At 33.2% G+C, this 14,994-nt stretch overlaps 1 protein-coding gene across 10 annotated transcripts in view; it reads left to right on the top strand.

Moving 5' to 3' along the window:
- Positions 1-13,553, top strand: part of LOC145950664 (naringenin 8-dimethylallyltransferase 2, chloroplastic-like) — a 33,428-nt gene extending 19,875 nt beyond the window's left edge. For 3 of the 10 annotated variants that reach the window (XR_014428493.1, XR_014428499.1, XR_014428501.1), the window contains 5 exons: positions 1,110-4,247; positions 4,336-4,506; positions 4,835-4,900; positions 4,990-5,133; positions 7,957-8,225. The gene's annotated coding sequence lies outside the window, so the exon portion shown is untranslated. Of the gene's footprint in view, positions 1-1,109; positions 4,248-4,335; positions 4,507-4,834; positions 4,901-4,989; positions 5,134-7,956; positions 8,226-13,156 lie in introns of those variants that run through there. The other 7 variants (XR_014428497.1, XR_014428504.1, XR_014428496.1 and 4 more) reach the window with 5 other exon arrangements.
- Positions 13,554-14,994: the final 1,441 nt, after the last annotated feature.

Here is a 14,994-nt window from a genome sequence, read left to right as displayed (position 1 = left end):
TGTGTGGCCTATTTCTCCTCAATATGTCATGTTACTACCTTCATCTAAAGTTTCTGGTACAAAAATTAAGAATGTAGTTAATATTTTAAATTTATATAATATATCATTTAAGGATATAATCGAAAAACTATTTAATACATTATTAATATTTTTAAATAACAATATCAAATTGGGTCAATTTGTTTTTACTAAAATGTTAGACAAAATGGGACCAAGAGAGATTCTCCGTCTTATTGAGAAGCAAGATAAAAAGGCAAGATGATAGAATTGCTACTTTATCTTGGTAAATTAAAGTTCTTGGGACACTTAAATTATATTACCTTCCTCTGTAGTTTGAAAATTACATGTTCTTTCTCTAAAAGATGAAAATGTGTACACTTAATTTTGTTTTAATGAAAGTTAATCTATAATGGTGAGTGTTGAGCAACTTTGAATGGGCTTCATAGGGCATTTTCTTTTCTTTAGACTGCCAATGTTATCAATGCACAACTAATTTTGAATATCATATCACTAATAAAATATCCTATTACTGATTTTAGGACTTTATAGAATGAAATATATTGGGTTTGGAACTTCCCTCAAAGTCTTCATCACGTCAAATAAGGTTCTTAAAAAATTGTAGGAGTTCAAAATTGGCTAATGACAATAATAAAAGTTAAGGAGATGGAATAAAAAAAAAACTACACTTTAAAGTGCTGTTCATATAGAAGTGGAATATTTGTCCATATTAAGAGATAAATAACTTTCATTAGCTATAGTGAAATTTATTTTAGTAGAAAACCAACTCATTTCCTTTGGACATGCTCCACTTGGGTGCTAGACTGATTAAAAGTAAAATATTTGGTGGACATGGAGTGAAGGAAAAGAAGATAGAGGAGTGTGAAAATCTATATCAATTATTACTTTTAGAATTTTGATCATTAAAATAAGAGTTAAGAACCACTGAGATTAACGATTAGGACAAAACCTATAGTTACTTATTGACCTCTTCACAATAGTCATTTAAAAGAAAATATTTTATGGTAAAATTAAGTTAATTTTTTTTTTAATTTACTTCCTTAATTAGCTTTTGTTATTGATGCTTTGTTTACATTGTTTTCTTCTTCCAGTTATTTTGCGCGGAGTGCTTCATCGTACCTCTAATTAGATAAGTAGCGGTGACATTTTATACTCCCTTTGTCAGATGTCTGACCTATTACTTTAATATTCTTGATTGTAAATAAAGAACTATGAATATTGAATCACAGTTTGTTTGTTATTAATCATTGATGTTATAATATCAGAGTGTTGGGTGTGGCCAGTGGGATGAGTAGACTCCACTATATAATAAGAGACTAATCACTTATGATATCACGAAACATATCATAAAATTATTTCTTAATATTATAGTTTTCAATATTAAGGAACTTTAATAAAAAATTTCATGCAAAAAAATTGGATTTATTGTAGTTAGAAAAACACGTTACTTCTTAAATACTAAAATTCATTAAATGTAAAAATGATTTTTTTGAAGACGAGATTATTTTTTATCGATAGACTTCTTAATAATGACATGTTTGAGATGTATTCTCATTTTTCTTTATATGTTGTTCTTTTCTTTTTTGTTGGACTAAACACGACTTTCAAGTATAAATTAGGTAGATAGTTTCAAGTCAACGGACTGGGTGACGAATCTTAGGCTTTGAATTTTATATTTTGATGAGATTGTGCTGATTAGTGTGACATTAGAGTTAGTGGATTAATTTATGTTTTCTTTTATCTATCTTTTATCTTGATAACCTTGTTTTAGATCTTGAGTTTCATGTTTAGCTTTTTATTTCTTTTGAAAACTTGTAAAGGAAGACAATTTGTACTTATTTGTGATCTTATTTATATTTTTGTATTCTAAAATATAATTTGGGTTTTATACTGTAAAGTCAACGATTGTTTTTATTACTAATTATGTCATATTAAAATGTTTTGGGGTTGAAGGAAATCGTAGGATTTGAGTCATGAATTTGGTTATGGAGCAGTTATGTAAGAAGGAAAATACCCACCTTATATGCACATATAATTCTCAAAACAAAGATTAGTCATTGTTCTTGATTGTGGATATATATTTTGTACCATTACCATAGTTACAATTTATATATTTAATTACATGTACATTATAAAATAAATTAACAATTTTTATGTACATAGTTATTTTATAATTTATTTATATTATTTAATTTAGGATTAAATTTTTCTATAATAGTAAATTAATTTTTCATTGTGAAAATTAACAAAATTTATATATTTAGAGTTGTTTTTTGTTAAGGTTGAAATTGACTAAGAATGGGGAAAGGTATATAAAATTTTTTGAGAACTTGAACTTCATAAGTTCATTTCTCAAAAAGTTTAGAGAGAAGTTTTTAGATAGATAAGCTCTAAATTAAAAAAAAAGACCCTTTTTTTTTTCCTTCTTCTACTTTTGGCTTCATAGGAGCATTTTAGATCCTTTCCCTAAAGTAGTGTTGTGTTATGTCCGAAGGATTTTCTCCAAATGCATCTATTTTGTATGCTCTAATTTTGTGTGTGTTGTATGCTTACACTACTACAAAAACACTATTTACCATCGCCGTATTTACATCGGTTCTAGCGGAACCGATGTAAGCAGAACCGATGTAAATCATAAACGCAGTGGCAAACTTGTAAATAAATAGAAATACAAACATATTTACATCGGTTGAGAGGAGAAACGATGTAAATATATGAAATTCTACATCGGTTTTGCTTATGACCGATGTAGAAATGACACCCTAATATTACCCTACGAAGGCACTACCCATTCACTCATGAGCAACATAAACCCAGCCGCCGCAAGCAACGACGGAGACCTCACCACGACGCAATGGGAACCTCTCTTCTTCGCTCCCACGATTGTCTTCAAGGCCACGACGCAATGCCCCTCTATTCATCTTCCATTAGATCACAAAGAAACCCTAACCCTAGCCCCAATCCTTCTCACACTCGCCGGCGGAAGGTCTACGACGGCGATCGCTCCGGCATGGTGGTGAAGGGCCTCGACGCAAACCTCGTCATGGGCCAAGTCAAGATCCTCAAGAGAGGCGAGAAGTTAAGCCCCGGCACGAACCTCACCCTACGTAACCCTAACCTCCTCTTCTCGGTCCATCACCGGACCCGAGACTGACACCGCGCTCCAAGTACGTTCATTTACTTGGAGAATTTTTAATCTGATTTCAGTGAGTGTTAGCTATTGGCTATGTTAGCAATCAGAATTTACAGGCCCAGAAATACCTAGTGTATGTGAATAAAAGATAGTGATTTTGTTGAGACATTTATATGATTATATTTTTGTTTGGCCGCTCTTTTGGAAATTTTAACTTTGATATTCTTGTTTCTGGAAGTGGAATCTATTTCTAATTATGTATATAACACAATTTAATCTAAATATATGCAATATTTAAGTGGAAAAATGAAATTATTATTAGCTACTGGCTATGCTGAACTGAGTTACAATTGCAACTTTCAAGGGTAGATATTGCGGTCAATTAAATAGAAAGTAGTGATTCTGGGAGGGAGATGCTATTCCTTGTATTCAAACTCTTCCCAAAGTGAAAGTTACCTATGCTTGGAAAGTTGGCATTTATTGTATTCAGCTCAGGTCTTATGTGCTTTAACTTTGTCACTTGGTGTAATTAGAAGCACAAGATTGGAAATTTAAGCTTATGTTTTATGCTTACAGTTCTAGTAATTTCAATTTGAGGGCCTAGATCATATATTGTTATGGAAGAACATGATATATTATCTGACCCTGCATCTTATTTTGTGAAGACAATTTTCCTTTAGAGGGGTACAATATTATTAAGATGAATTTATTCATTCTGATTAGTTAGTTACTCAGAAGTCATGAATTTGTGTAAATGGCAGGGTTTTCCACCATGAAAGGTGTTGGTAACTATGGTGGGGTGAATGGCAGTAATGGTGAACTTAGTCCATGCATTAACAGATTGAAGAATCAGATTAGCTTTTCACCAAGAAATGCCACTTCCCTTAGAATTTTGTCACAGATCTCAGAAATAGAGAGTGAAGACATTGATGCAACAAGCCCTGATGATGATAGGAGGCATGGAGGTAGTGATACTCAACATTATGGCCCTGGATTCCCCTATGGTTCTTGGAATGACACTCCACAACTCTCAGAAAATCCCAGTGGCTTGAAAAGAGGGAGAAGTGGCAATGAAAAGTTATTTTCTGATGTTCAGGTATATATAGGATGCTTAGTTCTTCACTTTTCTTATTTTTCTTTTCCACTTTCATTTCAATTTCTTAACACAAATAAATTGTACTCAGAATGGAGAGCTAGGAAACCAAGTTAGTATGTTATCACATCACTTGAGTTTGCCAAAAACTTCAGCAGAGATGATTACTATGGAGAAGTTGCTTCAGTTCCCTAATTCTGTTCCATGTAAAATCAGAGCAAAGAGAGGTTGTTCTACTCATCCACGAAGTATTGCTGAAAGGGTAGGATCATTTTTTCTATATAATTTGATTTAATTAGAATGCACCAACAGTTGGAAGGTGTTTTGTCATGTTTTCCAATCATGAATTGCCTCATAAGACTATTGACTTTTATAAAAATTATTTTAAAACATATATATAAGATAATTTTTAATTGATTGACAGTGAGTTACAATATATCAGACTTTAACTCATTGTTTTTTATTGATGGAATGTAGCAATTATGAGTCACTTACCATGCCAAAACAATAAAGAAGATATTATCTAGAGCATGTTGAATTAATGAAGTAATTTGCAAAAGATGATTCTAAGATGTGATGTCCTTTTTCAGATGAGAAGAACATAGATCAGTGAAAGAATGAGAAAATTACAAGAGCTTGTCCCAAACATGGACAAGGTAAGACAATTTTACTGATCTGTTGGACTTTATAACTGTGGGGTAATTTATTTTTTTTTAAGATGCTATTTGACAAATAATATTTGCAGACATGTTGGACTTGGCACTTCGTTTTGGGTTTATTGTAGGTTCAGGTGCCTAGCTCGGGTTTAGAGACCATTGAGTGTGGAGTTTGCCAGAAACCATTTCTTGTGAGTGTTCATTGAGTTCAGATAACAATAATACGGATGAAGGTGTCTGTCTATATGTTTCACAAGTTTAAATTTCAATTGTTTTACTGATCTGTCTCTTGCACGTTAATAATTAATGATTGTGATTGCCTTTTTTTTTTTTTTTATCTCTGGGCTTGTTTCATGACATTTTTATCCGCATCTTTTTATTTTTATTCTTTTTGTGCTTTGAGCTTGGTGGAATGATGTGCTTTGTTAGTTGTTTATTCTCTTGGAACGGTACAATCATAAATCTTGCCCACTTGTATAAAGTAGACACGGAACATATATGTATACATGTATAGCTATGTTGAATTTACATTCCAAATTCCAAGTATTTCATTTTAATTTTCATTCTTCTCTTTATTCTTCTTAAACTTTCTTTTAATTTGGATTGCTTTTAATTTCCTTACAAAAATTTACGGTTTTATCATTGTAATTGCCTGAAATTTGATTGCTTTTCTTTAGATTTTTACATTTACTTTTCAAAGTTCATTTACATTTACGAGTATATGATTTATTTTCATTTTATCATTTAATTTCAATTGCATTTTTAAGTTTCACTTTCGATTACATCAAACAGTTTATCTTACCAATTTTTGTCAATTACTGTTGTCAATTTGACATGTAATTCAATTATATCAAAATTAAATTGAATAAATGCTTTGTTAACAAGTATTTATATTTATTCAAAACAACAGAACAGAGTTAAGTCTACAATTGAAAATGACTTCTCAATAATCAAATCAAATTTGATTATTTATTCTTATTTGTGAATCTAAAGTCATGGTCAAAATATTGAATTAAATTTTGGACTCATACTCGTATGACTCACACAAGTCTTCGAACAAATGTCAATGTGAACACTTGAACTCCTTGCACTCATTGGTAAGTCTCCCACTGGCATGCACATTTTGCTTTTTGAACACATGATTATCATTGTTGACAAACATGTATAGATAGGATTATGCATATTATTTTCCCTTCAAATCTTCAATTTATTAATAACTATGCAGGTTTATGGTGTGTTTGGTTTTGCAGAACATGTTCAATTATCAGTTCCTTAAATTTGTATTCATTTAAAATTTGTGTTGTGAACCAGGCTTATTGTCAAGCCTTTCTATTAGCCATGTGTGATTAGTGCTTATTCAATGTAGTAGAGAAGTGAACTTCTCTCTGCATTGTCAGTAATTATTTGCAGGGTAATTTCTTCTATAAAATGAGGAAAATGTCACACACTTAGCTAATAATTATTTGCAGCTAATTTCTTCTATGATAAAATGAAGAAAATGTGACACTTCATGTGAAACTTACTTAGCATTCTGTCGACATGGCTGCTGTTGGGAGAATAATGCAACATGAAATTTTATAAAATATGACATATTTTACATCAGTTCTATTAATAACAAATGTAAAATATGCCATATTTTACATCGGTTCTAGGTGGAACCGATATATTTTACATTGGTTTCAGCCAGAACCGATGTAAAATATGGCATATTTTACATCAGTTATGTCAATAACCGATGTAGAAATGATACTTTTTACATTGGTTTTGAAAACCGATGTAAAATGTCTTGCACTTTTTACATCGTTTGAATCTACATCGTTTTCAAAACCGATGTAAAATGTCTAAAAAAACCGATGTAAAATGTGCCTTTTGTAGTAGTGTTATGTATGAAACATTTTCTCCAAATGCGTTTGTTTTGTCTCCTATTCTTCTTGCACATTCCTAATGACATGAATTCTTTGAATGTATGATCAATTATTGTTTTGGATTGTAATTGTATGATCCAAGGTTCCTATGGGAAACCCTAAGGGAACTTGTGATAGTTGGTGAATATATTAATTGATGTGTAAATTGAGTGATTTGAAATATTAATTGTATGTTATAGAGCATTTTTACCAATTATATATGTGTTTATACGTGTAACTAAATGTGGGTAGCTTATAATCATTGAGGATACATGATTTCCGAGGAGAAAGGTTGTGTTCTCGTTCAACGAGAAGCCCTAAAGAGCTCAACTCACTTAGCTAGATGTTGGTCGCTTAGTGAGAAGCGCTAGAGGGTTCAACTCACTCAGCTAGATGTTGGTGGTTCAACTAGATGTTAGTTTCTTAGTGAGAGGCTTTAGAGAGCTTAGCTCGTTCAATGAAGTAATATTGCTCAATGACTGTTAGTTGAATATTTTACCTTTGTGATCTTGATACTACATTTTTACTAAGATGTATTTGTGAATGTACATGGGATATATGAGGTAATATGAGGAATATGTGATATGTGAAGTGAGATCAGGTGTATGTTATTGCATCGAGTCTGTTTGACATGAATCAATTGCATAAAATATGTTTTTGGGTATAATATGGAATACACCGTTGGAGAAAGTCCTTTGTGTAAAAGCTTGGGAACCAACCTTGGGGATAGCTTGGTTTGGGAAGTCCTGGTCTTGCCCTTATTTGTATAGGATGTACCTTACGCGACTTAGCTATCATGACTAGATCCTGGTAGTATGTCCTCTTAGTGAGAGTGCATAGAGGGTGTGACCTGACATGTACTCCTTGGCTACTTTACATGTATTGCTAGCGACAATGCACAAATGTGATGTTTTTACTGGTTCCATATGCATGAACATGTAGACCATGTCCATTGCATATGTATTATAATTTTAATTGTTAATGTTTATTAAGCTATGAATGAACCAAACGTGATATGATTTTATCTATGTATGTTATATTGTATGTCATGTTTGTGTTTGGCTATCTAATTTGCATTCCTACATTGTGAGCTAGAGTGAGATGTTTTTCACTCCTTTTGTCTTTGTTATTTCTTTTATGTTGATTATGCAGGTGATGATCAACATGATACTAAAGATGTTGGTGATGAAGCTTAGGCTTTAGGGTTGGGTTTTTCTCTGATAGGATATGTGACATCGGGACATAACTAGGACTAGTTTAAATTTGTTTATGTTGGTTCATTTGGAAAACATTAGTTTTTAGTTTCCTAGTAATTCTTTTAGTTTCATTATGTTACTTATTTAAGATACAATGTGATTCTCTCTATTGTAAGGATCTTGAGTTATTTATTATATTTATGTTATTTAGTTTTTATATTTTTATGTGTTATTGCATGTGGGATAGAGAGTGTCACATTTAGTGATATCAGAGCTAGGTTGATTTAGACCAAATATGTGCGTTAAACGTCTTAACTACATTTTTTTGTGCATTCAAATTTGTGATTTGTTGTGTGTTGTAGTATGATTGCTTGTGTGTTTTGATACTTCTTGCTTATGTTAAGGAGTAATGGTTGTGGGTGGTATCACTCGTGTTGCAAGCGTAAACGCAAGTAGAGGTGGATAGAACTTTATGCTAATCAACTAGAAACTGTTGGAAATCCTTCGTGTGGAGTTGAACCCTTTAGTTGTACACTTTGATTTTTATGCAACTTATTCTTTCTTGATATCCATTCATTTGTCAAAATTTAAGTGTTTTTCTTCTATAAATTTTATCATATGATTGTTGCAATTCTAGCTCATAGTCTTACTTATATCCATATTGTCTATTTATAATGTCCCTTACAAGTTCTTGTTGCAATTTTGGTTGATCTTATTTGTTTGAGTACTCTTGGTCTACTAGATAACATTCTTAGAATGGGCTGATTATCTTTCAATTATGTCCTTTTAAACTACTTTTAAAAATCCATATCTTTTAGTGAAAGTAAGAGTGTTAAGTTTTAAAGTGCTAGTAAAAACTTGTTTAAAATAAAATGATAGGGTATACATGATCCTTGCTTGTTTGAAACTTGAGAAAGACAATGAGCTTAGTGAGATCCCTTTAGTGATTGAGTTTCTTAAGGTTTCCCTAGGAGATGTCTAACATAAAATTTGAGAGAGAGACTAAGCTTTCCATGGACTTAATACCTAGTTCTACACGCATATCTATAGCATTGTATAGGATGTCCCCTAGGGAGTTAACTGAACTTAAGAAACAGATAGAAGAGCTTTAGGAAAAATAGTTCATTATCAGTCTGGGGAGCACCTGTGTTGTTAGTAAAGAAAAAAGGATGAGAGCACAAGGTTGTGTGTACACTGCCACCAACTTAACAAAGTTACCATTAATAATACATATCCTTTACCTATGATAGACTTGGTTGGTTGTTGGTTTTCTATAGGTCATATTTTTAGGCTAGCAACATAGCATTTGCATTTTGGCTTCTGATTGACGTGGACTGTGATCACCTTTCCTGATCTAGATGGGAACACTATATCTATGTGGTGTAGAGATGATTGCTCCTAAGGCATTGATTGATAGACATCCTAATAAAACATTACAAAGTGTTGGCATGCACAACGATGTATCAAATTTTCACTACTCGTGACTTTGTTTAATTGTCAAAATGTGTGTGGAGGTTTATACATTCCCCAATGGCTACTTGTTCCCTTGAAAATCTTACAAAAGGCTCATCAAAGGGCAAAAGATTGGACTCTAGAATGTCAAGTTTTCTAAACCTGTTATAGTACAAGATATTAGTCGAGCTACGCTGATCAACCAACATCATGTAGTTTTCGATCTTTTCACTAATCACCATGAGGTTGTCTTGATGAAGGCCTACTCCTTAAAAGTCTTCATCTATAAATGTTATGTCCGACAGTTTGGGTAGTCAGTTAACTTCAATTGCATGTACAACTCTTACTGCTCTTGAATGTCTTTTTTAAGCCCATGAGGTGGCGTTGCACCCTACAAACTCTCCCACTATAGTGTTAATGACCTTCCTTGGTAGGTCGCATTCTTTCTCCCACCTATTTTCCTTTTGTTCTCGAGAATGGTTATGTTCTCATCGCACCCTTTTTAATCAATCAATCCTTCTCATGTCTTCCTCTTGACAATTGTTCCCCCGAAAAGCTTGGTATTACACAAATCACTTGAGGTGTTCCTGGTTGATTAGGTCCTCAATCTTATCATTCAAGGTTATGCATTCTTTAATTGAGCACCCCTTGTTGTGATGATATTGGCAAGTTTTTGATGTATCAATTTGGGGAAGTGTATTCACGCACTTCAACATGGTTAGGACCAAAAGGCCAATGCTTATTCCAAAATTTTGCACGGTGCACATTCAATGGTGTATAATGTTCGTATTAGGGACCTCGAGGTGGTCGCTTTCCTGATAGTTCAAAAGATTTGCTCCATATGACAAATTCTTTCTTTTTCCTCGATGAGGTTTTTTTGATTTCTTCTCAACCTTGCCTAACTGCAACTTTCTACAAGTTCTTCCATCTACATGTACTTCTTGGGTTTTCATCTCAACTCAGTCATGTCTTGTGGGGACTTCTTGCATAGACTATCAACAAATAGACCTTCCTTTAGGGTTGCGTTAAGACGATCCATGTCCATAGTCTTTCTTGATTTCCATGACAATCTTGTTAAATTGATCCATGATTGACCAAAAAGACTCATTTTTCTCTTGCCATAAGTTGGCGAAAACGAGTGAAGTTATTTGGTATAATTTGCTGGTTGCAAATTGAATGGTGAACATGAAGGATAGATCATTAAAGGAATCTACAGATTTGGCTAGGAGCCTGGTAAACTAGCTTAAAGCCTGACTTTTAAGAGATGTTAGGAAAATACGACACAGTGCAACATCGTCTTGGGTTGACAAGGTGACTTGGGTGAAGTACACGTCCAAATGCTTGTCTAGGTCAGATGACCCATCGTATTTCTCTAAGGGGAGATTCTTCCATTTATCTAACAAAAGGGCCTCCATGATTCTCCAAGGGAAGGCCTGTCGATAAGGTCCCACCGGGTTATCATTAGCTAATGAGTGGTGAGTCGACTTGGTGTGCATCAATACATGAGAGGGAGCATGGTATGAAGATGCCTCCTAATTAGTTGGCCAGAGGGAGACCACATCTTATTTTAGTTTTGTAGTTCCACACTTTCTTGTCGAAGGGCTAAGAGTTCCTCGACGTCCTTCTAACACATTTGGCCATTGCAACCATTTCTTCTCTCTATAGTCAAATGACATTTTCGACAAGTCAGTCTGATCTTCTACTTTGACATTGTTCTTGTCCATGTCGGGTTGAGTTGAACCAACGTTCTTCCTAGTTAATACCATGATTTGTCCATTCACTTAGTATGAAGAGTACCAATTTTTGGGCCTTCTCACTATTCGGGTCCCACGATGGATGCAAAAGTTTACCTACATTGAGGTAGCACTCTCTCTTTCTTATTGATGCCTTCACTTCTCTTTGCTCTTCAATCTAGTTGCCTATCTGTGCTTAGGGGGTGGACTTGTAAAAGACACTCCGACACTCATGTAAGTTACTCTCTCGATATATTAAATTTGAATAATGAACAGTAACTTTACCTCGAGATATGAACTATTTATATTGACCAAAATGGACTCATAACCCAATAGGTCGCAAACTAAGATTATCAATTATGTAATATGTTGCTAATTGATTCTATACTAGTGATTAAACCCTAATCGCCTTTGACATTAAGTTATAGGTTTCCGTATCTCATTCAACTATTGGCCATTGAAAGGGTTGAGAGGGTCATTTGATTTTAGTGGTTGAATGAGGCCATATAACTTGAAAGGCCTATTGGTTGACATCAATTTGATGTTATCTCTTACTTGCACAGGTCCCTTGGTCACCGAGGGTGCTGAAGGGAGGGCTAAAGAGTTTGCTCATATGATCCTTTCTGTTATCGAAGGTGTCAAAGGGTTTAGTCGAGATTTTGCTCATGTGATCCCTTTGGTTATTGAAGATGTCAAAGGAATTAAGGATATGTTCATGTGATCTCTTCGGTAATTAAAAATGTTGAAAGGATCTCAAACTTGTCAATTTCTAGTAATTGAATGGCATATTCGGTATACATCCCATATCATTCTTCTGCTCCTTACTCATCTTTTAACATGGCCTAACATATGAGTACCTAACAACCTACAAGAACAAAGAATCATCGATGAGATTGTCACTTGAGCTTGCATGTTCTTGGTTGACTCAGCTCCAACTAATGCAACTTTAAATGAGAGAAGAAAGGCAATGGAAAATCATCACCAGAATTTAATCTCTATAAGCCCAAAGAAAAATAACAATGTTAAGGAAAATGAACAAGTATTGTTGATCCCTCTTGAAGAATTGACAATGTTGGAATTAGGGCATCTAGCAATGTTCTATAACTACCAATTATCTTTCTAACAGTTAATTTATGGGTAATAATCACATATTCTTGCCATATCAAAAGAAGTAATAATAAATGGCTCTGTATAAACCCTATCAAAAGAAGTATGATGGGATTCACTAAAATCATGAATAAATTAAAAGAAATTTAAAAAGGAAAAATAAGTGATAACACTCATAAGAAAATAGTGTTTTTTCCAAAAGAAAATAATTGATGCGTAAACTCTTATTCACAAAATTAACAAATGTAATATTTTCATAGCCAGTACGCAACCTTATGCAACAACCAGAAAAGTTGTTTCCAATATTTGAACCTTACCACTACACCAAGGCTTGCCCTTAACCATTTGCAAAATACAAATTAACAATAAGAGTAGTCAAAACTACAGAATTCTTTATAGCCATATAAGCATTTGAAAATTAAAATTTAGTGCTACTTAAGTATAATATGTACAATGTTATGATAATTTTTTTTTAATATTTTTTAATGAATAGATCCATGAACACATTTGCATAATGTTTTTAAAATGTCTTTTGTGATTCAAATATTATTTCTAAGAAAATTCTGAATCTATAAAAATTAGAAAAAGATAAATTTGGTAATTGAGCAAAGATAATATTTATGAACCTACCGATTGACCATGAGGACCACACTACAACCTTATGTAATAGGAACAAAGTATCTTTCATGCAAACATTACTATTGAGTGCTTACTATACATGTTTTTGTTTAGCATTTAGAACTCTTTTTGGATAAAAATGTAAACATGTTTGATGATATTAAACCTCAAAAATAGAGAACTTAAGTGAACTTAAGAAGATTAGAAGAGTAGTAGAAATTTGATGAAATCTCTCTCTTTTTGTAGAAAATTGTGGAAATCGGCATTTTGTAGCCATGAATGTGGTTTACAACTATAGTCGTGGAAATATGAAGTGCAATTAGGAACCAACATAGAGTCACAGCCATGGCTATGGATTCACAGATCGAGCCATGGGATACTAGAGAGAAAGAAAAGGTTCCAGAGAGTTACAACCATGACTGTGGATTCATAGCTCTAGCCATGAGATACTGGAGAGAAAGAAAAAGTTTCAGAGACTCACAACCATGGCTGTGATTCTACAACTATAACGGTGAAGCCTTAATTTCTTCTTCCCTTTTGATTTTGTAATGGCCCTCACTATGAGTGGCTAGATCTTTTCGGATTGGCTTCGGTGTAACTACTAACTCTTCTTCTTCTTGATTATATATGCATTTCACTTTCATTAGTTGTGTTTGATTCTTCTCTTAATGCTTATTTCAATTTGATCATCCGTTTTATGAATTTTGGTTTTTGAACTTTGTTGGAAAACGTTTTCGAAAACCTGAACTGAATCACACACTTAATCATCTCTTGTTCTAGGAATAAGCTTGAGTTGGTTAGCCACCTTTGTTCAAGTTACTGTTCTTAATGCAATGTGTTAATCTCAAAGCATAGAAGAATCATGTTTAGGATTAATCACCTTAGGACTCAATTTTGAGGGATCTGGTTGTTCTAAATAACTGTTCTTCTAAATTTTATATTGTTGCTCTATTTACTTCATGTTGAACCAACTTTTCATCATATCAATGTTCTTTTATAAATCATTAGAATATAAATTACTAATATCACAAATCCTTGAGGATGATACTAAACTACTACAACGAAGCTTAGTTCGCTTACCAAGGATAGTGAGTAATTACATCACCAATTACCAAAAGAAAAATGATTGTGGAAAGTTCAAAAGAATGATCATCTAACAAAATTACAACAACAATAAAATATGTGAAAAACATTTAAAATAAAAATCTGAAGATTATCAGCGAGGTACTCGTGCTTCGTGGAAAGTTCAATAGCGCATTTGAGATATGTTTGGCGTGCGTCAATGACCTTCTTGGGAAGCTGATTCAGCGCCTCCTTAACATCTAGATCATAGAAATGTGTATCCACGAGCTCCTTGGGAAACCAATTAAGTGTCTCCTTCACATTCATATCGTATTAAGAATCGTACAAATTGTCGTATCGGAGCCCTAATTAGTGAAAGCTATAGTGATTTTCACAAATCAATAGAAATTAGGTTTTCAAAAATTGGAAGGAAGATAGACAAAAAGGGAACTAACCATCTTTGCAAAGGCGTTTATGGAAGGAATTCATGTACTTAGCGATCAACTATAGTTCTTTCAGGGATCAAGAAACGATTGCAAAAATGAAACTATGGCTCGCTTCGTTTTTTTCTTCTATTCCTTTTTCTCTCCATTACTCTTTAGTTAAAGAGTTTCTTGAACAATCACGTCCATAACCTCTTTAGAAATCAAAATTACCTTTCATTGACTTTCATTGTTCGTCGAAAAGGCCTTGAGCACGAGGAGAATGATCGATCAACAATATTCTTCCAGAAAGGGTTTGGATATGTGAGATTAGGAGAAGTGAGGAGAACAATGATCATGTGCTTTTTCTAGAGAGGATTTGGGTAATAGAAGTTTTTCAATATTACATTGGCCACTCAATAAATTGATAACAAAATACTCTATATTTACATCGTTTCCCTTTATAAAAGATGTAAGTATGTTTATGTTTTACATTTAATTACAAAAATGGCATTGCATTTTGTTTTCACATTTTTTTTATTCAAACTGATGTAGAACTTAATAGAAGAAGCTTTTCAATCCTACATCAGTCCCTTAGTA

The sequence above is a fragment of the Cajanus cajan genome, chromosome 1 (assembly GCF_000230855.2).
Source record: "Cajanus cajan strain Asha chromosome 1, NIPB_CcT2T_4, whole genome shotgun sequence".
Classification (NCBI taxonomy): Eukaryota; Viridiplantae; Streptophyta; class Magnoliopsida; order Fabales; family Fabaceae; genus Cajanus; species Cajanus cajan.
The sequence above is the reverse complement of the archived record's forward strand: the minus strand, read 5'-3'. Positions and strand labels throughout refer to the sequence as shown.